The 24,576-nt window shown below is 41.6% G+C and overlaps 2 pseudogenes; both read left to right on the top strand.

The window, feature by feature from the left end:
• The window catches only part of LOC122902873, a 159,911-nt pseudogene that overhangs the window by 70,962 nt on the left and 64,373 nt on the right, over window positions 1-24,576 (top strand).
• Window positions 7,690-20,325, top strand: LOC122903567 (annotated as a pseudogene).

Raw genomic sequence — 24,576 nt, 5'->3', positions numbered from 1 at the left:
AACCTACAGGATTTGGTCACTGGTTAAGTATAAGTGCCGAGAGCAAAGAGGAGACCAAAGCTGGCTCCCAGTTTTCTGACATGAGCCACTGCCTGGAGGAAAGGGCCATTTACTGAGACGGGAAAAGCTGGAGCAGGAGCCTATTGAGGGCTTGGGGCCACAAGGGTCAAGAGTTGTATTTGGACAGAGTATGTTTAAAATGCTGGTGAGACATAGCCTCTCATAGCAGAAGGCTGGTAGGTGGTCGGAGGGTCTATCTGAAGCCCAGAAGGGAGATTTCTCCTGGAGATATGTATTCAAGAGCCTTTGCACATAAAGGGCTGTGGACAGTTTGAGATCGCCAGAGGAGGGATCATGATGAGAGGTGTGAAGAAGGCCCAGGTCCCAGGATCCAATTAACTCCAATAACATTCATATATGGAGGAGAGCCCGCAAAGCAGGCTGCGACTGCATAGCCAGAAGGGCAGAAGCTGGAAAGTGGTGTGGAGTCCACAGAAGCCACCAGAAGACAGTTTTTCAAAAACATAACACAGTTACTGACCAGGCTAGGAAGATTTTGGTAGGAATAGGATTTTTTTTTTTTTTAAGATTTTATTTATTTATTTGTCAGAGAGAGAGAGAAAGAGAGCGAGCACAGGCAGACAGAGTGGCAGGCAGAGGCAGAGGGAGAAACAGGCTCCCTGCTGAGCAAGGAGCCTGATGTGGGATTCAGTCCCAGGGCACTGGGATCATGACCTGAGCCAAAGGCAGCCGCTTAACCAACTGAGCCACCCAGGCGTCCCTAGGAATAGGACTTTTGATGTGCCTGATAACAGAGGCTTTCCTAGATCGTGGGAGGCAGGTGCTAGCTTGGAATAAGTAAAAGAAGAAAGGAAAAATGGGAAATTGGAGTTGGGATTTGTAGACAATTCTTATGACTTGTCAGCAGAGCTGTCAAGGAGAGGAGAGAAGTGGAGCAATCTCCTGGTCAAGGAACTAAATACCTTAGTTTTAATTTTGGCTTCTTTGCTTTTACCTTAGGATTGGAGAGAACAGAGCCTATTTGAAGGCTGATAGGAAGCAGGTTGAAGATACCTGGAGGAGTGAGAGGCAATATTGATGTAATCAGTTCCCAACAAGGTAGGGAGGAGAGGGACTCAGGGTACTCAAGGCTGGGGTGAGCTTTTTGAGGCGGGAGCAAATGTAGCAGGAGGAAGCAAGAAGGTGGGTGGAGATGGACAGGCAAAGGAAGTCAGTGGTGAGTGGGAGCAGGTGTTTGCTTCTGGTGGACTTCTGGTTGACTTATGAAAGGGCAGATGAGAGTCTCTGCAAAGTGAAGAGCTGGGTAAATCAGTCTGAATTATAAGAGGTGCAAAGAAAGGATAAAATAATCATTGAGGGGGACAGAAGAGCCAACGCATGACAGAGACAGTAAGGAAAAGACCCCCAATTTTTTTGCTCGTCATTCACTTGTACAAATACTTCCTATTCCATATCACACTGAATAAGACATATTTCCTGTCTGCGTGTTGCTCACTGGAGACACAGCTGCAAATATGGCATGTAATTGGTGGTGATTAATGCGGAAACAGAAGAATGTGAAGTGGACTGTGGGAGAATGGAGAGGCATCGGAAGGAGAGGCGGTCTGGGTTTTGGCATTGGTTATGAAAGGTGTTTCTGGAGGAGAAGACATCTGAGTGAGCTAAGAATAGAAAACTAAGAGTGAGTCAGACAAAAGCCCAGAGAAATTCCGGAAAGTTCAAGGAAAGTGGAGTCTCAAGTGAAGGTGGGATGGGCAGTGGTTGGCATGGGTAGTGGTAAGTGAGGGCTGGAGAGCTGGATGGAGGCAGACCCTGGAGGCAGAAAGCACGTAAAGAGCTCTCATTGGCTTCCATGTGTGTTGGGGAGCTAACGCAGGGCTTTCTGGAGGGTGGCGGTGGGATTCACACTCATCGTGAATCACTGGCTATTGTGAAGAGAGATTGGAAGGACGGGGAGCACAACCAGGAGAGATGAGTTAGCAAGCTCTGGCAATAGTTCAGATGAGAGGTGGATCAGATGGCCTTGAGTGTCCCTCCACCTTTGCATTCTTCCCTTGAGATTAAACGTCCCAGGCAGGAATTTCCTGTTGGTCAGACCTGGCTCATTTCCTAGTGCCGGGGCTGGGGAGAGGAAGTGTCTGCTCTTCTCAGCACATCAGGAGAACTTAGAGCCTTGCCTCCCAGCGACCCCCTAAATTTGGGAAGCCTACCCAAATAGAAAGTTTTGCTATCATTGCTGAGCAGACAAAATAGTGCCAGATGTCCATTATGTTCTATAACTAGAATTAGTCATTTCAGAAACTTCTTTTTCATGCAGCCATATGCTTTGCAGTCTTCTTCGTATGAGTAGGTATACACTTACCTCTTTCTTTCTCGCTGCTGCATGATGAAATTCCTAATAAACACATCTCAAAATATGATTTGTTTGGATCTTCTGGACTCACCCAAGAAGGCACAACTCTGACATTGATTCATTTATTTCCTAGGGTTAGACCAAAGGTGGACCAATTCTAGTGTCATCGCTCTGGCTACGGAGTGAATTACAGCTTATCATACTAGATCTTTCTGAGTTTGTCTTCCAGATAGACATGGAAAAATTTGTGCTTAAGTAGTCCCAGTGCTGGAGCTCAAGTTGGTCACCAGACTTCATCAAGCTTCTTCCTTCTTGCACAGCATCTAGGAACTATCTCCAAGCAATAATCTGGGCACAAATACAGGCAAAGAGCTCATGTCATTTGTTTCCTGTCTCTCTGGGATCACAGTCCTTGGTTGTCTTGTATCCAATGTGTGAGAACTCTTTTGTCTCATGAATGTCATGCCTTTGTTTGTTTCTGGTGGGAGGGTAAATCCAATCCCTTTCCCTTCATCTTGACTGGAAGTAGAGGTCTTTGGTGCTGAATTAGTGGTTTTACATATTGACCTCAAATCTCATTGGAAAACTCAGACAATTTCCTTTTCTTTTCCTATTGTCCATGTAAATTGTATAAAATATCTATAACATATAAAATATTCCTTGAAAATGTGGTGAACACCTGTAAAACCATCTATGTTTATATCTTTTTATTGTAGTTGTTTTGTTTGGTTTTTGTTTTCTGATTTTTGTGTTGGGATGGGACAAGAAGGAATAATTTTATTTCTCCTATAAAAAGGATTTATTTATTTATTTGAGAGAGAGAGAGAGAGAGAAGGAGAGCAGGAACAGAAGACTTGGAGGAGAGAGAATCTCAAGCAGACTTTGTGCTGAGTGAGGAGCCCAACATGGAACTGCCACAACCCCAAGGTCACAACCTGAGTCGAAATCAGGTGTTGGTCGCTTAACCGATGGTTCCACCCAGATGCTCCTTTCTCATTCTATTTTAAAACTATCAGCCTTTTTCAAATATCCTACTAATTTTTTGTGCTGATTTATGCATTTTACATTTGTCTAGTAATTCAAACTTTTCACTGGGTTTTTAAAAAGATAGGCTTATGGTTATCCAGATATGCTTTTATGATCTTTATTAGTTCTATATCTGTAGTTGGATCACAATTTTCCCTACAGTTTATTTGTATCTTTTTCTAGTCCTTCCAGGAAATTGGCTCTGATGGGGCCCTTGGCCGGAAGGCTGCGGTGCTCTGACTGGCTGGGTCTGAGTCACATCCTCTGACCCCAGAGGCAAAGTGGAATTGCTCCTGAAACAAGGGGAGCATAGATGCCCAGGATTGGTTTAGGGTTCAGATCTCCAAACAGAGTGAGTGTGTGCTAGACACAAAATCCTCACGTGTGACCTAATTTCACACAGGGAGCCCACGTAGATTAAAGCCTACAATCAAATTTGTGAAATGGGAATAAAATGAGCAAGTACTTTGAGCCACCAAGCAGGTGTACTTTGACAACATAGTCAAGTTTTTATCTGCTAAGACATGTGATAGCGTTTTCTCTCAGGAGAGATCATATACATTCTTCCCCAGAGAGCAACCTTCTCCAGTTAACCTAAGGGCAAGCATTTCCCAGCTGCTGAGTGTGGCGCCGGGTGCTAGGGTCAAAGCAGGGTCAGCAGGGGCTCTTTCTAGCTCTCATACTGACAGCTCAAGCTGCTGCTGACCGTGGTAAGAGAAGCCAGACCCAGAGATGGTTGAGTCTGTACCTGGATTCGCCCAGAGCTCGGCTTTTGCTGAGTTCTGCTGAGTCCCTCACTTTCCTCCTGCTCTGCCTGGCCTTCTACAAGGAAACACTCCTCCAGCCGCTTGCTGGCGGGCCGGCTGATAGGGAGTGTCCTGAAGTCTGTACTCAGATCTGGCTCCTCTGGCGTCCCCGACCCTTCATCCAGAAGTAACAGCCCCACCGGCCCCCACACCTTGCATCTCCGTATATAGCTCTCGATGACTGTACGGAGTTTTCGCAGTTTGTCCAACACTGAGCCTTTGACATAATCATTGCACACACACTGCATTTCATTACAAATGAAATCACAGGCTGCTGCTCCTAAATCAGGCTGGTACTTTTTCTCTGGATTTCCATTCCCACAGGATCATTCGTTCAGTCAGGAAGTCTTGTCCCTTCTGTTCCATTCTTTCCTGTTTCGCAGACATTTCCTGGGTACTTCTCCAACGCCTGGCCCCCGGCGTGGGCCGGGGGGGGGGGGGCGTGCTATGGCTCCTATGTCCTCTGCTTTTTTTGTGTCATTGGAGGGAGTCATTGCTGAGACCAGAGCCAGTGACTGGTTTCAGGGACGGCAGGAGGGAAGCCTTGGGCAACCCCTCCCACCTCCCACCCCCCACCCCGCCGGTTCTCAGCCTGCGTAAGCTCTTCAGCCAGGCCCATGCATCCCTTGCCTGGCCCTTTGGTGGCCTGACCTATTTCTATTCCTTGCACTACATTCCACCTTCCCCACCAGGGCCAGACCCATAAGGTGGCATTTCTGTCACATCCCCTGCAGTCTTCTTTCTGGGCTGATGTCCTCCTGCTTCAACAAGGCTGTTTTGGACCTTCCCACCCAAGTCTCCTCTCTGAAGAAAAGAGTAAATGCAAAATTCTGTGGCCTGGGAATTACGCTTGAATAGGCAAGTTCTACCAAACTGCAAAACAAATGTTTTTTAAATGAATCCTTGTGTGTTGTTTTTAAGAGACATAAAGCTTGGGCCTTGCATAACATAATTCTGAGTGTTTGATGTAATCATCTTAAAACGATTTACGGTTTAAGTTTTCATTCTCTGCACATAACCCTGCCACCACCTTTCAAAAATGTGATCCATTAGAAATATGCCTCGGGTTTCTTCTGTGGCTTCTCCTATCCTCTGGCCTGCCAGTGTGTAAGCCCAGTAATGGTGAGAAGCTGGCCTTAGAGACTTCAAACCAAAATTCTTAGCCTGGCTCTCAGGGCCTCCAGCAGGCTGCCCTCCTGGCTATGAAATGGTCTTCTCCAAACATTTCCTCAGAAATGCCCCCTCAGGGTGGTCAGGCAGCCCTTCACCCCCCTAACCCCCCCCCCCCATGGTGGCAGTTCCCTGATCTTCAAGGCTGCGGTCTGCTATCCCCCAAAGCCCTGTCAATTTGGGTGAATACAGCTGTTTCCCACAGGTTCATTCCATCACAGGTGTCGTGTTTCTTCTTCCTTTGTCCTTTCCCCTTCCCAGCTTCCTCTTGCCTTTTCTGCCCTCTCTTCACTTTCTCCTCCTCTCCCTTTTCCTTCCTCTCAGTCTTCTTTACAGAAAAAACTAGTCCAAGTACTCATCCCTTGATAAATTATGAGATCATCCCTATCACTCTTTTCTTCCTATTCGTTATTCCCATGAAGTATAGAATGACCATGTTTCCCAGGGTCCTAGGTTCACCTGTCGTCCTGGCATAGTTATCAGTATTTCTCCTTTTACTCTCAAAAATGTCTGGGTTTGACTGATGGTTTGTGTCACTCCCCACTGTCATGGGAATCTGTTCCTGCTAAATATGTTGGTGGAGTTGGGGACATTGATCTATAGGGGGTGATCCCATACCCCCTCCAAGCACTTCACACTACATCCCACAAAGAGTGGCAGAGAATGAATGAATCAATTCAAAAATGATCCTTTTTCCATATGTTCCACTATTGAGATTTTAAAGTTGTGACAGAGATACATAGAATTCCCAAGTTAATAATTTAAAAAAATAGTAACCCTGTAGATGAACTAAAAAAACTTTTCTGTGTGGCAAATTATGAATAGTCTTTACCACATTTTTTTTTCAGTTACTGAAGGCAGCAAGTGGGTTCTGATAGCCTAAACAGTAATCTAACAAACCACCACATTTTATAATAATGTGTAACTTTTCAAATAATTTTACTTCTACTACCTCACTCTCATGATAACCTTGGGAGGCAGAGAGAGAGCCTGAGTGTCATTGTTACCCCATTCTGTGGATAAAGAAGAAGAGGCTTAAAGTTTTGCTGATTTGCTTCTGATCACATGATAAGATAGTAGCTCCTAGTTGTGTTTTTCTCTAACCAGGTGTTCTTTTTAAAATTTTTAATTTTTTATTTGAGTATAGTTGACACACAGTGTTACATTAGTTTCAGGCATAACACCTAGTAATTTGATAAGTATAGACATTATGTTATGTTCACCAAAAGCCCAGTTATCATCTGTGGAGTTACATCACTATTATAGTATCATTGACTATATTCCTTAGCCTGTGCCTTTTTATTTTTTTAAAGATTTTTATTTATTTATTTGACAGATCAGAAGTAGACAGAGAGGCAGGTAAAGAGAGACAGAGAGAGGAGGAAGCAGGCTCCCTGCTGAGCAGAGAGCCCAATACGGGGCTTGATTCTAGGACCCTGAGATTATGACCTGAGCTGAAGGCAGAGGCTTAACCCACTGAGCCACCCAGGCACCCCTAGCCTGTGCCTTTTATTCTGTGACTTTTTCATTCCATGACTGGAAACCTTACCCATTTACCCCCCCAGCCCTCCCGTTTGGCAACCATCAGTTTATACTCTATATTTATAGCTCTGATTCTGCTTTTATTTGTTTATTCATTTGTTTGTTTGTTTAAGATTCCACTTATGAGTGGAATCATATGGTATTTGTCTTTCTCTTTTTGATGTATTTCACTTAGCATAATACTCTCTAGCTCTATCCACCTTGTCTCAAATGGCACAATCGCGTCCTTTTTAATGGCTGCATAAACTAGGTGTTCTTTTATTTCGGCGTGGGCTGAGATAAAGGAGAAACTCCCCTATCTTAGTAGTTGGAGAAAATAAAGGCTTACATCTCACATCAAATCTGCTCTGAAATAGCCGCCTCTTTCTACTTACATCTATGTCATTTGGAATATCAGAATTCCAAGGTCACTGAAGCAGGAGGTCATTGATGAGAAAGTCCCTAGCTCTTCATGCTTCAACTTGGAAAATAAAAAAAAAATGCTTCGACTTGGAAGGACACCAATATTTCTGCGCACAGCTATTGGTCAGAATAAATCACATGGCCCTGACCTGAAGTATAAAGAAGATTGAGATTCCAGAGGAGCCCAGGGAAGATCTGGTGACCACTAATTGTTTCTGCCACAGCCACCCACGTGTGTATCATCCAGGAAGTCTTTAATAAGCACCCACATCAAGTAAAATACCCTGTTGTTTGAAACTCGCTTTAATATCCCATAAAGAAAAAAAAAAACACATTTGGAGGACTGAAAGGTAAAAGAAAATCGGCAAAATGCTGTTAACTGTTGGAGGTGAGTGATGACTACATAGGAATTCATGATATTATTCTACTTTGGGGTAGCTTTCTGTTATTTTAAAAAAAAAAAAAAAAAAGTAGGGATACCTGGGTGGCTTAGTCGGTTAAGTGTCTGCCTTAGGCTCAGATCATGATCTCAGGGTCCTGGGATCAAGCCCCACATTGGGCTCCTTGCTTGGTGGAGAGCCTGCTTCTCCCTCTCCCTCTGTCCCTCCCTGTGCTTGTGCTCTGTCTCTTTCTCAAATCAATCAATCAATAAATAATAAAAAAATAAAAGAAGGGAGCACTTATTCCGTGCATTTAAGGTGAGACTTGGATGTGACTGTTTTACAAAGTCAAGAATACTTACATATATAAAATAGATATTGGACTTTCCAGTTCATGAATAATTGATTTTCATTGTGTTCTGATTCCACATTGAGTATTCCTTAACCTTAAGTTTTTTTAATACTGAGGATATTAAGGTGGTCTTGATATTGTCCCAAAATAAATGTTCCTTTCCTATAAAGAAGAGAAAAACAGTAGTCTGCTCAAGTTGGAATGTTCAATCCTCTCCATTCCGTGTTTTGGAAATTAGATGATGTGGTTGATTTAAAGCGGCACGGATCCACAGCAGTTTTTAGCTGTCAGGAATGGACTCTGTTCCCCTGCCCTTGGATTTGGACTGGCCTGGTGCCTGCTTTGACCGATCAAACACAGCAGGAGGGATGTTGTGGAGTTCTAAGCATAGGCCTAGACTTCTGTTCTCAGCCCCTAGTAATCAGAGGCCCTGTGAAGAAGCCCAGTGAGCTTGCTAGGCTCGCGTGACATCGCTGACGACCATACCAACCCCGGGACTCGTGAGGGAAGCCACAGAGATCAAACAGCTGCTGCTAATCACCCAGACAGCTGCAGGGACAGACACCAGCGACCCTACGTGAGACCAACAGAAGAACCACCCCTCTGAGTGCAGTTTGCATTGTTGACCCACAGACTCATGAGCAAATAAAATAACTGTTATTGTTATTTATTTATTTTTAAATATTTTACTTATTTATTTGGCACAGAGAGAGATCACAGGCAGGCAGAGAGGCAGGCAGAGGGAGAGGGAGAAGCAGGCTCCCCACTGAGCAGAGAGCCTGATGCAGAACACAATCCCAGGACCCCGGGCCGAAGACAGATACCTGAAGGACTGAGCCACCCAGGCGCCCCAAAATGACTGTTACTTTTGGAATGGTTTCCTATGCTGCAATGGACAATAGATCAGATAGTCTTATACCTACAGACCCTCAAGTCCCTGATTGAGATTTTTAAAAAATATGTGGGTTTTTTTTTTTTTTTTTGGTAGGTTTTTCTTTTTTCAATTCTTGGAAATCTTTAGGCTGCACATCTTAGAGATGATAAGAACTGAGTGTCAGAAGTCTCAGAGTTAAAAATATATATCAGACTCTATCTCCCTCCAAGGAGAACTGGTGTCCTTTATTCAGTCAACTTTAGTTTTATCTACTTTTATGACATTGGAATTGCACTAGGATGTGATTTAATTTGGGGGTTGGAAGAGAGTTTACATTGGCATTGAGGGAGTTTTCCTGAGAGATAAACTTTCAAGGAAACACATTGTAATTCAAGGGAAAGTGTGTTTCCAACCAGCGTGACTTCAAAAACAACAGAGTTCAGTAGCTGAAGCATTAATGGATTCCCCAGATGCTGTTGATGATATTAACTTCTTCTGGGATTAACTCAGGAGCCCCATGAGAAAGGGATAATATTAGATGTTTACTAGAGAGGTGATGAAAATAGAACTGAACAGAAAAACTCAATTTGTGCTAGTTTCTTACCATCACAGTTGGGAGAGGTACAATGTTCTGCAAAATGACACCAAGGACCTAGATTTTAATGAAGCAGATCTTCCCTTCCCTTAGTGGGTCAGAGAAACCACTGTTTCCCAACCATTCTGTTCTGAGTCTCTTTGCATTAAGAGAAACCTGCATTCCAGATAATGCAGGTCAGAGAAACCACTGTTTCCCAACCATTCTGTTCTGAGTCTCTTTGCATTAAGAGAAACCTGCATTCCAGATAAAACTACGCGTGTGTCCTAAAGCAGATTAAAGCTGTCATGAATTCCTGAACTATACTCGGTGAGTCTGAGCATCCTTGGGAATGATTTGCTAGACTGCCATTTTTAAAGTTAAGGTGCCTTTGCTACAGATTGAATCTTAGCTGTGAGAGCCAGTCTAAAAAAGAATCATGAATTAAAAGGTAACACTTTGGGATATGCCTTTTATCTTTAAAATGCTCACTATATCTAACAGAGTTTACAATCCAGAATCTTTGACCCTGGGTAATCATTTTCAAAGTATACTTTAACCAAGAATAACTGTTTCCCTCTGTCTCCAAAAGCCTATATTAAATTTATTTTTAAGTGATGTCGCTCACATTTTTCCTACTAAAAAAAAGTCATGAATGAGAAGAAAGGCGTTTACCAGGAGGAAAGGCTAAACACTGTATGAAGGTTTGAATGGCAAAGACAGAGAACTCATTCAAACCTGAAAAGCCTGCTGACAAAGACAGCACCTGAAGCCGCAGGCAGCCTTTCAAGAGAAATACAAGAGGATTTTGATGACAGAGTCTCCGCACAGGGCCCTGAACCCAGGGCTGCTGTTGACTCCAAAAATAATGAGGCAGGGTCCTGTTCCCAGGAGCTTACAATCTACATAGTCATGGAAGGCATCATGCATCTGAAGAGCTAAGAGCAAGGGAAGTGGCAAATAGAAATGAGATAGATATGAGATATCACAATAGTGAATTGTAAATGTGAAATGAGCCTCTGGGGCATGCTTCAGGGACCAGATGGAACAGAGGTTGTTGCAGGCTGGACCTGAGGGAAGATCATACATATACAGCCAGGACAGTTTTTAGATCCCGAAGAATGGATGGGATTTGGAAAAGCTGAAAAGGATGGGGAGGTAATTTAGTTTGGAACCAGATAGAGAAATTGGTACACAGGATGCCAAAGGAAAGAGGCAACACAGCATCCAATATGGGGCCCATTTGGAGCTGATAAGTAGGAGAGTTTAATTAGAGCAGAGCGAGCCTGGATGTTGATGATCTGTTGGGCAATGAACGGTGTTTGAGTCAGATTATGGAGGGTGTTAGTGGTCAAGGTGGTTGATCTACATTCTCTTGGTAACTGGAATCATAGATAAATCTTTGGTTGTCTTCAGACACTTATTGGGGTGGCCAAAAGATTAAGGACCATGTGGGGTCTTCTTAAACGGACAGACAGCTTCCTAAGAGTTATGAGCTGAAATAGGGTATACCACTCTTCTTACCTTTGGACTGAAAGTGATTAGAAGCCCTGTTGATTTGTTTTAATTTGGATCAAGTTGAGAACCTTTCTAAACCAAAATATGAACTTGGTCCTATAATCTAGTCAGGTTTCTCCTGTAAAAAACTGAGCATAAAGAAATTAAATACTAATCTTCACCATGCTCTCCCACCAAATATGCTTTTATACATGTGCATTCAAAGGCAGTATTCAACAAATTTACCATTCAGAAAGTGATAGAATACATGTTATAAGTAAGGGCTCTCCTTTCTGTTATAATTTCAGGAAGAAGGATCTGTGCCTGCTGCCTTTCCAATTGTAGTAAAAGAAGACTCAGGCATAGGCAGATTTTCTTAAGCCAAATTTTGGCAAAAATATGCAGAAGGACGAATGTACACAATTCCAGCAGTAGAGAGAACATCTCTGTCCCAGGAGAAGAGAATGCAGACCAGATGAGCTCTAGTGTTTTTTTTTAAATATGGTCACCATTTTTTCAATTAGGAAACTATGTTCCAAACTCAGCTATAAGCATGTAAAGAAAACAAAATATGGTTTTCTACATAGACTATCTTGAGCTACTCTGTCATCTTTCTAAAACCCCAAGTGAAATAGCCCTTTTTGGATATTGTTTTATATAAAAACATGGACAAGGTAGATCCTTCTTGCTATGAATGTCAAGGTCAGGTGCCCTGGCAGAGAAAGCCAGACAGGCAGCCTCCATTTCAGTGTTCTATGACCTTGAAGTCTACTGCTATCTGGGCACACTAACTACTGTTAATTTTTGAGTTAGAAAATCAAGGATTATGACAGAGAGTTTCAAGCCTTAAAGCGTGTTATGATCACTTGTGAAAGGTACAGATTTTGGGTCCTACCCCCAGAGACTCTGATTTGTCTGGGAAGGACTCTGGAATCTTTATTTTTAGCAAATGCCTAAGACAGGTATTTGATTCCCAGGTGACTCTGTACTATAGACCTTAAGAAACACCAACCTAGGGCTTTACATTTCCGGAGATTGTAACTGCTTATCTTTTGAATGAAGGAAGGAGTGACTAGGGTATAGGGTAGAGGGGAGATAAAGATCATATTCTTGATAGCTAAATCAAGAAATGAAAACCTCAGGGAGTAGCTTCTCTCTTTCTAAAAACTGCTCCAAAATACCACAGTTCCACAGAAGCTGTACAAAACAGGAAGCTACTGTGGTTGATTTCTCACAAATTTATGATCAGATTAAGACAGAGGTCATTATGATAGAGACAGCAGGCCGGGAGTGTGTGTGTGGGGAGTGGTACCATCCTGCCATTCTTTTACCTCCAAAACTATTATCATTTATGAATGAAATGAGCACACTGCCAATTCTGACTCTAGGTCATTAACCAAGGGGGGAAATTTAATAAAATCCCAGACTAATCCAGACAATTGGTGGCCAACTAGAAACTTCCTCATCACGTTTTTTATATTATATTCACTGTTATAACATGCTGATGGAGTCAAAGTCAATTATCATGCTAGAGAATACTACGTATGAGTCAGAAAACGTGAACTAGATTTGCAACAAGATTGGCAACAAAGATATATCTCAAAAACAAAACACTGAAAAAAAATAAAGTACAGAAAGAGGCAGTGAAATACCATTTAGGTATAGAACACGCATGCACAACACAATGCTACCGTTTTTCCAAAGCTGAACATATGTTTAAGTGATAGTAAATATATATGCATTAAAAAGACTAAAGCAAGTGCCTCTGTTGGAGGATGGGGACTTGAGGTTGGTGGTGAAGGGTAAAGGGGAAAAAAACAAGCAAACCAAACCAGAGATGGCACCTTGTCACAGATCATTGGTGATTGTGGATCTTGAACTGAGAAGTGGCGTGGACTCAATTCTGGGTCCCCTAGGAACAAAAAGAAAAATGTTAAATGACTTGGTATCTGCCCTTACAGAAATGCAATTTAGTAGGAATTATATGCATGAAATAAATAAGACATACATATTCATGTGTCAAATAGGAAGTACCATGATAGCTCAAAGAATAGAGAGAAAAAAGAAAAAGATTAAAATGACAAAATTTTAAGGCAAAAAAAGGGAAAAGACAAATGTTCTGTGGTGTTTGGCAATGGCCCACAGATGTGTTCCACTGCGTGGCCATCTTTGGAAGTTCCCTGTTTCCATCATTTTTTCAGTGGTCTGTAGGAATTAACAGCAGCCTAGATCCTGCAGTCCTGTCCCAGTTCCCAAGCACTACTTTGTTTACTTCACTCTTTTCTATACGCATAGGAGATATGATTGAATTTTGCTTAAATGAGGAAAATCTTAATTTCATTTATTTCTTTTTATTCTTTTTTTCACACTGACCTAAAAAAATTTATTTACTTACAGTTGACCCATAATGTTACATTGGTTTCAGGTGTATAACACAGTGACTGGACAAGTTTATAAATTAGGCTAAGCTCAGCCCAAGTGTAGCTTCCATCTGTCACCGTACAACACTATTACAATAGCATTGACTATATTCCTTATGCAATGTCTTCTATTCCTATGACTTATTCACTCCCTAACTGCAAGCCTGTGTATCACACTCCCCTTCACGCATTTTTACAGAGCTCAGGCTCTGTGAGGGCAGGCAATATTTGCAAAAATTTCTAGTACCAAAGTGTGCTCCTCTACTGAACATTAGTGAAGGTAATGTTAGCTGTTGTATTAGATGTGCCCTTAATAGCAGAAGCTTAAAACTGATGTCACAATATAATGATGACTCTTCTGGATTGCTGGCTCTCCTCCATGCTGTGATTCAGCTCAGTCTTGAATCTTTGCCATTTTATACACGCAAATCTCAATTTGCCCCGAGAGCCCTTTCTGTTCCAGCCATATAGAAGAGGAGAAAAAATGTAAGACTATGTTTGGATATTTTTGATAGTCCAAGATTGGAAGAAACATTACATTACTTCCTATTCCCATCCCACTAGCTGGAGTTCAGTTATAGATCTGACAGGAAGGCTTGGAAGAGTATTTGTATATTCAGGTACATGGGGAGATGAGTCTGCCAGATCGCACGTGTGTATGTATATATGTATGTATGTATACATCAATCTCTTATTCACAAGAGTTGTAGAAATGGGGAATGATACAGGTCATAGGAAATATACCTTTGATTTTACAGGACACATTTGATGTGTTTCACCAGAAGCTGAATCAAGAGAATCAAGTTGTACCTCTTTATTTATTTATTTTTTAAAATTTAATTTAATTTTATTATTTTTTCAGTGTTACAAAATTTACTGTTTATGCACCACACCCAGTGCTCCATACAATACGTGCCCTCCATAATATCCACTACCAGGCTTACCCCACCCCCACCTCCCCCAAAACCCTCAGTTTGTTTCTCAGAGTCCACAGTTTCTCATGGTTTGCCTCCCCCCTCCAATTTCCTCCAACTCACTTCTCTTCTCCATCTCCTAATGTCTTCTGTGCTATTCCTTATGCTCCACAAGTAAGTGAAACCATATGATAATTGACTCTTCTTGACTTTTATTTCATTCAGCATAATCTCTTCCAGTACCATCCATGTTGATACAAAAGTTGGAGTATTACGTCCCCATCCTTTCTGATATAGGCATAATACTCCATTGTATATATGGACCTTTTCTTCTTTATCCATTCGTCTGTTGAAGGGCATCTTGGTTCTTTCCTCAGTTTGGCAACTGTGGCCACTGCTGCTATGACCATTGGGGTACAGGTGGCCCTTCTTTTCACTACATCTGTATCTTTGGGGTTAATACCCAGTACTGCAATTGCAGGGTCATAGGGTAGTTCAACTTTATTTCTTAAGGAATTTCCACACTGTTTTCTGAAGTGGCTGCACCAACTTGCATTCCTACCAACAGTGTAAGAGGGTTCCCTTTGCTCCACATCCTCTCCAACACATGTTGTTTACTGTCTTGTTATTTTGTCCATTCTAACTGGAGTAAGGTGGTATCTCAATGTGGTTTTGATTTGAATCTCCCTGATGGCTAATGATGATCAACATTTTTTCATGTGTCTGTTAGCCATTTGTAAGTCTTCTTTGGAGAAGTGTCTGTTCATGTCTTCTGCCCATTTTTTGACGTGATTATCTATTTCGTATGTGTTGAGTTTGAGGAGTTCTTTACAGATCCTGGATATCAGCGCTTTGTCTGTAGTGTCATTTGCGAATATCTTCTCCCATTCTGTGGGTTACCTCTTCATTTTGTTGACTGTTTCCTTTACTGTGCAGAAGCTTTTGACCTGGAAGAAGTTCCAAAAGTTTGTTTTCACTTTTGTTTCCTTTGCCTTTGGAGACATACCTTGAAAGAAGTTGCTGTGGCCAATGTCAAAGAGGTTACACCTATGTTCTTCTCTAGGATTTTGATAGATTTCAGTCTCATGTTGAGGTCTTTTATCCATTTCCAGTTTATCTTTGTGTGTGGTGTATGAGAATGGTCGAGTTTCATCCTTCTACACATAGCTGTCCAATTTTCCAAGCACCATTTGTTGAAGTGACTATCTTTTTTCCACTGTATATTTTTTCCTGCTTTGTTGAAGATTATTTGACCATAGAGTTGTGGGTCCATATGTGGACTCTATTCTGGTCCATTGGTCTGTGTATTTGTTTTCGTGCCAATACCATGCTATCTTGCTGATCACAGCTTTGTAGTAAAGCTTGAAATCAGGCAACATGATGTCCGCAGTTTTGTTTTCCTTTTTCAATATTTCAGGATTGTTTGTTCCAGCTCTTTGAAAAATGCTGATGGAATTTTGATTGGGATGGCACTGAAAGTATGGATGGCTCTAGGCAGTATAGACATTTTAACAATGTTTATTCTTCCAATCCATGAGCATGGAAAGCTTTTCCATCTCTTTGTGTCTTCTTCAATTTCTTTCATGAGTGTTCTGTAGTTCTTCAAGTACAGGTCCTTTACCTCTTTGGTTAGGTTTATTTCCAGGTAACTTATGGTTCTTGGTGCTATAGTAAATGGAATCAATTCTATTTCCCTTTCTATATTTTCATTGTTAGTGTGTAAGAAAGCAACTGACTTCTGTACATTGATTTCGTATCCTGCCACATTACTGTATTGTTGTATAGTACTGAATTGCTGTATGAGTTCTAGTACTTTGGGGGTGGAATATTTGGGTTTTCCATATAAAGTATCATGTCATCTGTGAAGAGAGAGAGTTTGACTTCTTTGCCAATTTGAATACATTTTATTTCTTTTTGTTGTCTGATTGCTGTTGGTAGGACTTCTAGTACTACGTTGAACAAAAGTGGTGAGAGTGGGCATCCTCGTTGTGTTCCTGATCTCAAAAGGAAGGCTGTCAGCTTTTCCCCATTGAGGATGATATTCACTGTGGGTTTTTCGTAGATAGATTTTATGAGCTGAGGAATGTTCCCTGTATCTCTATACTTTGAATCAGGAAGAAATTGATAAACTGAATAGACCAATATCTAGTAACGAGATTGAAGCAGTGATGAAAAACCTCCCAGAAAACAAGAGCTCAGGACTTGATGGATTCCCTGAAGAATTCTACCAAACATTCAAAGAAGAAATAATACATATTCTACTGAAGTTACTTTATTTATTTATTTTTTTAAAGGATTCTATTTATTTATTTGACAGACAGAAATCACAAGTAGGCAGAGAGGCAGGCAGAGAGAGAGAGGAGGGTGGAAGCAGTCTCCCTGTTGAGCAAAAAGCCCAATGCGAGGCTCGATCCCAGGATCCTGGGATCATGACTTGAGCTGAATGCAGAGGCTTTAACCCATTGAGCCACCCAGGTGCCCTTTGAAGCTGTTTTAAAAGATAGAAACAGAAGGAAAACTTTCAGACTCTTTTTATGAAGCCATATTACCCTGATCCCCAAACCAGGTAAAGACCCCCATCAAAAAGGAGAATTTCAAACCAATATCCCTGATGAATATGGATGCTTAGATTCTCAACAAGATCCTAGCTAATAGGGTTCAACAGTACATTAAAAAGATTATTCACCATGACCAGGTGGGATTTATCCATGGGATGCAAGAGTGGTCCAACATTCACAAATCAATCAATGTGATAGAACAAATCAATAAAAGAAGAGAGAAGAACCACATGGGCCTCTCAATTGATGCAGAAAAAGCATTTGACAAGATACAGCATCTGTTCCTGAGTTGTGCCTCTTTAAAGTCTTCTTCATCAACATTCACTTACCCTAAAACAAAGAAAGCTGCAGGGACGAAATGATTGTATATGAGTTGGAAGTTCTAGCAATCCTTCACTTGGAAACATATTCTGGTCTGTGCCCCACTGGGACAGTGATCAGCTTTACCCCTCTGCCATTCAGCTGCCCTTTCTGACTTCTCAGAGCCAGGATCTAGATGTTTGAATCTTCTGGTCTTGGTTAAAATTTTTAGATTTTACGCTGACCGGTCCACACCTTTGAGACTTGCATGGCCCTTTATGTCTTAGCTAATTTCCTTCGCCTTCACTTTTTGACAGCCTGAATCTCTCTATTTGTTTCAACCCAGGCTGTGCCTGTGTGAACTTTCCTTCTAACTCGTGTGAGTCAATGAGCCGCTGTCTCTTAAGACATGGCTAAGATGCAGTTCTGGGTTGTGGTTTAAGTCCTGGCTCACGTTATTTTATTGCTCTCTTCAGCTCAGTGTGATTATGGCATACTAATTGTTGGGCTTTCTAGAAGAAATCCCTATAGAAGAGCTTAATATTTTATCTCGAATATATTTACCCTTAAGGAGAAAAGTGCTGAGTCATCTAGATATTTCAAATAAAAATCTAAATTTGAATCATGAAAGGAAGTTCTCCTGGGGACATACACTCCAGTGTTCCTGCCACATATTTAGAAATTTGTTTATAATATTTGCCAACTGTTCATCAAAATGCTCAAGTAGATAGATAACATCATATCTCCCCATGGTTTATGTCATGAAGGTAATTAAACTGGATACAGAGGTCTCTGCCTGTTTAATTCCTACTCAACCCCAAGGGCTTGCTGGAGCTCACCTTCCTTTGTGAGATCATCCTGGGTCTCCCTATTTGCTCTGTGCCCCTTTCCCTCCCTGTAAACTCATAGATCTTTTAATTTTGTATTTTTAAGGCATTTATGTCATTCCATCATCAGTTGGAACTCTTTGTTGATGTTTTTCTTCTCCAGCACAGATTGTGAGGCCATAACAAAGACGATGAAGCAATTTTTTGCTTTTTAACAGCAACTAACACAATTATCTGCAAATTGCTAGGAAATCAGTAAATATCTCAAATATAATTCTAATAATGTAGGGTTTTTTTGGTACACAACATTTTGATGCATCTCCCCTCACAGTCTGTAGTTTTCTTGAGTATGTGAGCGTCCATGTGACCCGCCATCACTTATATCAATAGAAAGAGGGACTTTCTCACATTTGCAGAAGCTGGGATCCCTTCAGAAATTAACTACACCCACAGGCCCACCTGGACCATAAGGTTTATCTTTTCTCTTGATAAAGAAATGAGATGAAAAACAATCTGAGGGGTTTGAAGTGGCAGGGGGGTGGAGGTCGAGGTACCAGGTGGTGGGTATTATAGAGGGCACGGATTGCATGGAGCACTGGGTGTGGTGAAAAAATAATGATACTGTTATGCTGAAAAGAAATAAATGAAAAAAAAAAAGAAATGAGATGAAATCTTCTTAATCGCTAATACCCTGAATTGATCCCAGTAAGGGGGAAAAATTCAAACAATCAACCAAGCAAAAGGGAGAAAAGGGCTACATCTCCATGGTGCCTTTAGCTCTCCCCACCCTGCAAAGCGGGTCTATGCCTTTCGCAGCCTCTGGGGCCCTGCGGGGTCCGCAGCCAGCAGGTGGATCGAGCTTCTCGGCCAGAGCACCCAGCGCTCCAAGAGGACCAGGAGAACAGCAACCCCGAGAAGGGGGCACCCGCCCAGCAGCCCCAGATCCCGTCCAGCACCCTCCCAGTCCAGCACTGTAGCTGACGCCCAAGACACAATGGCTTGCACCTCTTAAGGATCTTTCTATGAATGACGAGAGCGTGTCCCTGTTTCCCCCTGGAATGCAAACAGTAAACAGCCTGCATTTACCATCCACGTGGAGGAAGCAGAAGAAACTCCAAAGACAGCCCCAAGATAGAGAGTTGAACTTAATCTAAAAAACAGGACAAGAAAATGCCCTGGTTTTGAACTCAGCTATTACTTTCCTTGGACCAAGAAAACCACTGGTACCTCTCGGTGATCCAATGGGTGGTAGTTTTGCGTCACCACATACTGTGGACATGATTCTACTAGAAGATGAGAAGCTGGTGGGTGTCTGTGAAATGCCAGACTGCCCTGAGGACATTCACACTTAGCGCGAGGAAATGGAGGTGCAGTGTAAGCGGACTGTGGGTTATGGGAAAAGAGCCAGCCTTCCCTCACCGTCCGGGGGCTATCTCAAGCACTGGTTAGTTGAAGTCGAAGTTGAAGTAGAAGAAGGATACAAACTATCAGACGAGACCCTGCATTTGGCTGTGAGCTACACTGATACGTTCTTCTCACTCATGTCTCTGATGGGAGGAAAACTTTAGCCTGGGCTGTGCTGTTAGCCTCAAAAGTTGAAGAAATCTAGCCCCTTCCTCCCAAGTAGCAGAGTCTGTGTATGTTACAAGTGATACCTACACCAAAAAACACATCCCGAGAGTAAAACACCTAGGGTGCTTTTTTTTTTTTTTTTTTTAAGATTTTATTTATTGGAAAGAAAGAGACAGAGATAGGAACAGAGAGCAGAAGCACAGAGGAGAGGGAGAAGCAGGCTTCTGCTGGGCAGGGAGCCCAACATGGGGTTCAATCCCAGAACCCCGAGACCATGATCTGAGCTGAAGGCAGATGCTTAAGTAACTGAGCCACCCAGGCGACCCCACAACATCGAGTTTTGAAAGAGCTTTGCTTTTGACCTACCTGTAACACCTATAGTAAATCAGTTTCTTGCCCAACACTTTCTTCCCTAGCAGTCTGCAAACTGCAAAGTTGAAAGTTTAACAATGTTTGGGGGGGAATTAACTTTGATGGATGCTAATCCACACCTCAAGTATTTGTCATCAGTTATTTGTTGGAGTGGGTTTTCATTGAGCTTTCTACACAATCACAGGAGAAAGCTGGTGTGAATCGTTAGTTCGAAAGACGGCATATATCCTGGAACGTCTTCAGCCCTTCTCATTGGCGGTCATCATACCTACCTCAGAGCGCAACAGCCAATAAGAGGAAAGACCAAAAGTTCAAAGCATCATGCTATCTCTCACCTTAGCCTCCCAGAAACACTACATGTGTAACAGTGAGAGACTGCTTTTGTTTTCTAAGGTGTCAACCACTCAGAGTAGATGGTGTATAGTTTTCCTAAAGTTTTATATTTATAATGTCTTAATACAGAAGTTATGGTCAAGTACAAATTGTTTTAATTTGTAAATTTTTTGTACATGTAATTATCTTAGATATTTGGCTAATTTTTTTTTTTTTTTTAAAGTAAGCTCCATGTCCAAGGTGAGCTTGAAATCACAATCCTGAGATCAACAGTCTCTTGCTCTACTGACTGAGCCAGCCAGGTGCCCCATTATTTGGCTAATTTTAAGTGGTTTTGTCAAAGAATCAATGATGCCAGCTGTCAGCATCGTAAGCATTAACAAATGGATTTGGAAAATTTGAGAATAAAATAAGGGAGAAAGGGAAGAAGTTGTACAACTTCTAATTAAATTAGAAATTCTTGGCTTTTTGCTCCTGTGTTAAGACACACACACAAGCGCACACACACCCTTCAGAGTTCATGGGCTGGTCTGCTGGGAGGAAAACAGGTTACTTTGTTGGAAAGAAACCAGCTTGGCAGTTGCATTAATCAGTGTTTAGGGATCAGCCAATTTCTCCCATGCGTGGGATGAATAGGGTTATTCAGGAAAGGGCATCTGGGCAGGAAATGGGGGAGTTGTGGCTAACAAAGCCAGGCTAGCCCCTGAGATTGCAAGGGAGATCTGTCATCAGAGCAAATGAGCGTCAGCTAGGCGAGGGAGAGGCCAAAGGTGCTTGTACAAGGGGAGTGAGAAGGAAATGAAGACTTGCGACCTGTTATCAATTAGCAGGGTTCTCAGGGCAAAGCCACAGGCAGAGATGGGCTTTGGGTCCCATACTGCACTCATCACTGAGCCCTCCACGGACGAGACCTTTGGCCTAGAAGTGAGTCATCTTGTTATTGGCTTATTCTCTTCAGCACCATTACCAACATATCCCCCCCCCCCCCATTTCTCAGCACTGGGAGGAAAGAGCCAGGATTGAGGATCTATAATGGCTAGTAAAACAGCAAAATTCCAGATGCCTTTGGTTTCTATCTCAGGATATCCAATTCAGCAGAAATAGAAAATCTGGAAATTTCTGTTCACTGAGGGAGTGTTTCTGTATTGGGGACATGACAGCAGCCAACTTGCCGTGGGAACTTTGGTAAGATTCTTTCTTCAGCCCACAGTGTAAGCCTTCCCTTCGAACACGGGAGGGTTTTCTTGATGACCCACACTTGCTGCCTGTGTGCTACAATCACATGACTTTAAACAAAACAATCAAGGACTCTGGTCTCTTGGGATGTGGGCTGTGTTCTTGGGGAGCAACCTGTTTTCTGGAACAACCTGCAGATACCTGAGAAAGCAGCAACCTCTGGGACAGAGAGAGTAGCACGTGGTCAGGCAATCGCCCTGTGGGTTTATACTCCTGTGTATAAAGTCTTTCCCCTGAGGATTGCACCTTTAGATCCTCGTGTTTGTGCATATTGATAAGATGACACTGATTTCATTCCTAGGCTCCTATGTTCATATTTCTAGTAAAGTCTAAGTTTCCCAGTTGAGCTAGTAGAAAAAATTTGATCTTTGGAAAGTGAAGACAATCTGTATGCACTAGTGGTGAGATTGTGGCTATCTATGACAAGCATAATGACATTTTCTCTGTAGTAAATATAAGCACTTTTGTATACTATCTATTACTAATATAATAAGAGTTATTACTTTAACACTTACTATGAGCCTGGCACTAACATAAAGCACTTTAAAAATATAACATAACATTTACCATAACGCTACGAGGTAAATATTAGTATTACCACCATTTTATAGATGAGAAAAGTGGGGCTTAGTTTATATAATTTTCCCAAAGACTCATAGCTCTCAGAAGGCAGATTCTACAAACCTAATTCCAGAATGTCGCCTGTTAGCCTTTATATACCCTGTCCACACAATTAAAAAGCGAAGGAATAGGGGTTCAAACCCAGGCAATCTGACATAGGGTCCTCAACCTTTCTCATGGAATATGTTTATAGTTTTGTTTGTATTGACACATATTTTCACCAGATGTGCTAAATCGAGTGGTAGCTCTTTTTCTTCTTGGGGACAGGTGGAAAGTCAGAAAAAATCATAGTCTATTGCTAAGAGGCTATAGACTCTTGAGTGTTGATTGGTTATATATATTCATGGGAAAATAAGACTTTAGATTTATTGTATTTAGATGTAGAAATAGTCATAGGCACTTTTCAAAATTCACACTTACAAACTAATGTGGCAACGAGAGTGCAATGGTATCTATTTCAAACACTAGCACGTCACACTGACATTCTTGAGTCTGTTTAACAATGGATTCAGCTCTCAAAGGAAAAAGAAAAAAGCAGTCAATGGAGTGAGGTCATTGTCAGTGATGTCTTACCTGCAATGATGAACTTATTAACATTATGTATAATTTATGAACTATTTCATCCATGACTTTTCTTTTTTATTTTATTATTTTTAAAGATTTTATTTATTTATTTGACAGAGAGAGAGAGATCCCAAGTAGGCAGAGAGGCAGGCAGAGAGAGGGGGGGAAGCAGGCTCCCCGCTGAGCAGAGAGTCCGTTGTGGGGCTTGATCCCAGGACCCTGAGACCATGACCTGAGTGGAAGGCAGAGGCTTAACCCACTGAGCTACCCCTGTGCCTCCATCTATGACTTTTCAAAGTCGTCTAAGATATGTCATATTTCAGATGTGTTTGATCGGATCTGTACTATAAGAAATTAACAGCAAGAGAGTCCTCATCTTTCTTTGTATTGAATGTCAGCAAACACACAAAGAGGCTTTATAACTTGTGATAAAAATTAGAAATAGTCAAATGCAGCTTACTTGTAACGTTTTCTTCTGTGTGATTGGCCAGAAGATAAGTTTTCTGATTAACTAACAAAGAGAAGGGGTATACAACACAGTTTCTGGGAAAAAGGAATTTGAGATCCAAGTTATCTGCTTTATAATTTGCTTTTAATGCAAACAGAGTGAATTCATTCTCTGACTTAATAATTTCCACTCTCAAAGGGGTGACTTGTATCATTATATTTCCATAGCACTTGCCAGAAGTTTATTTAAGCCATAACTTAGTTTGAATCTAAAATTTCACAAAATAAATGACCAGATAGGCCCTGGGCAAAAGGATGAAGTAGGATTCCGTAGTTCCTGAGTTCAGGCCCTTGACCTTCCAACCCCTGTTTCTACCTGCACCAATCTATAAGCCCATTGGAAGGGTGCTGAGGCCTTCGAGGTAATGGTCCATGTGATGGTGGTTCTCCGTTCAACAAATGTTTTTGTGTGCCCTCCAGACACATTGTGCTTCCTGACTTCCTTGGAGTCTGGGGAGGGGGGGCATATGACCAGTTCTGCCCAATGAGTTATTTGGCTGTGTGTGTCGTTTCTTATCAGAGCTTTGCACTGATGGTGCCCTGCCCTCCAGAGCTCTCTCTTTCTCTCTGCACAACTTTTTCTCAGCAATGAGCGTTATATAACTTCCTAATCGTCTGCTTTGTAGAATGGGCATGTCATGGAAAAGAGCTGACTCAGGAATTATATAATGTGAGCAACTTTTCTGTTCATTTTAAACCGCTGAGATATTGGGGGGGGGCATGGGATATTACCAGAACATAAAAAGCAAGTCTGGCATGGGGCCAGTATTACCTGTTAGATGCATGGAATAGCCAAATCCAAGAATAATCAAGAATGTCCTAAGGAACCATAAGGTGGAGGGGTGGGGAGACTTTCCTTTTATATTAAGCTTTATTATAAAGCTATAGTCATTAAAACTGTGCATTACTATTAATATCGTAAGTAAAATAGACAATGAAAGAAAAAACAAGACCTCAGAAGCAGCCCTAAGTGTATTGGAAAATTCTGTATTTGACCTAGGTAGTGTTGCAAATCACTAAGGAAAAATAGAATAATTGGTGCTGGAAAAGTTTGTGTTCCATATGAGGAAAAAAAAAATCAATTTAGCTCCTTAGTGCACACACAAAAACCAATTCCCAAGTGGATTAATGAGTTAGATGTGAAAGGTAAAATTTTAAAACTTTATTGAAAGCTTTGAGTAGGGAAAGAATTCTTAAAAGAGATAAGATTGATAAGTTAGATGACAATTTCTTAAAATTAAGAAATTCTTTAAGAAATCAGAAGCTTCCATCAAAATATATGTAAAGATAAGATATATACAGCAATGTATATAACTGGCAGAGGTTTACATATCAGGAAAAAAAGATAACTGAAT

Source organism: Neovison vison, chromosome 3 (genome assembly GCF_020171115.1).
Source record: "Neovison vison isolate M4711 chromosome 3, ASM_NN_V1, whole genome shotgun sequence".
NCBI classification, from domain to species: domain Eukaryota; kingdom Metazoa; phylum Chordata; class Mammalia; order Carnivora; family Mustelidae; genus Neogale; species Neogale vison.
The sequence above is the reverse complement of the archived record's forward strand: the minus strand, read 5'-3'. Positions and strand labels throughout refer to the sequence as shown.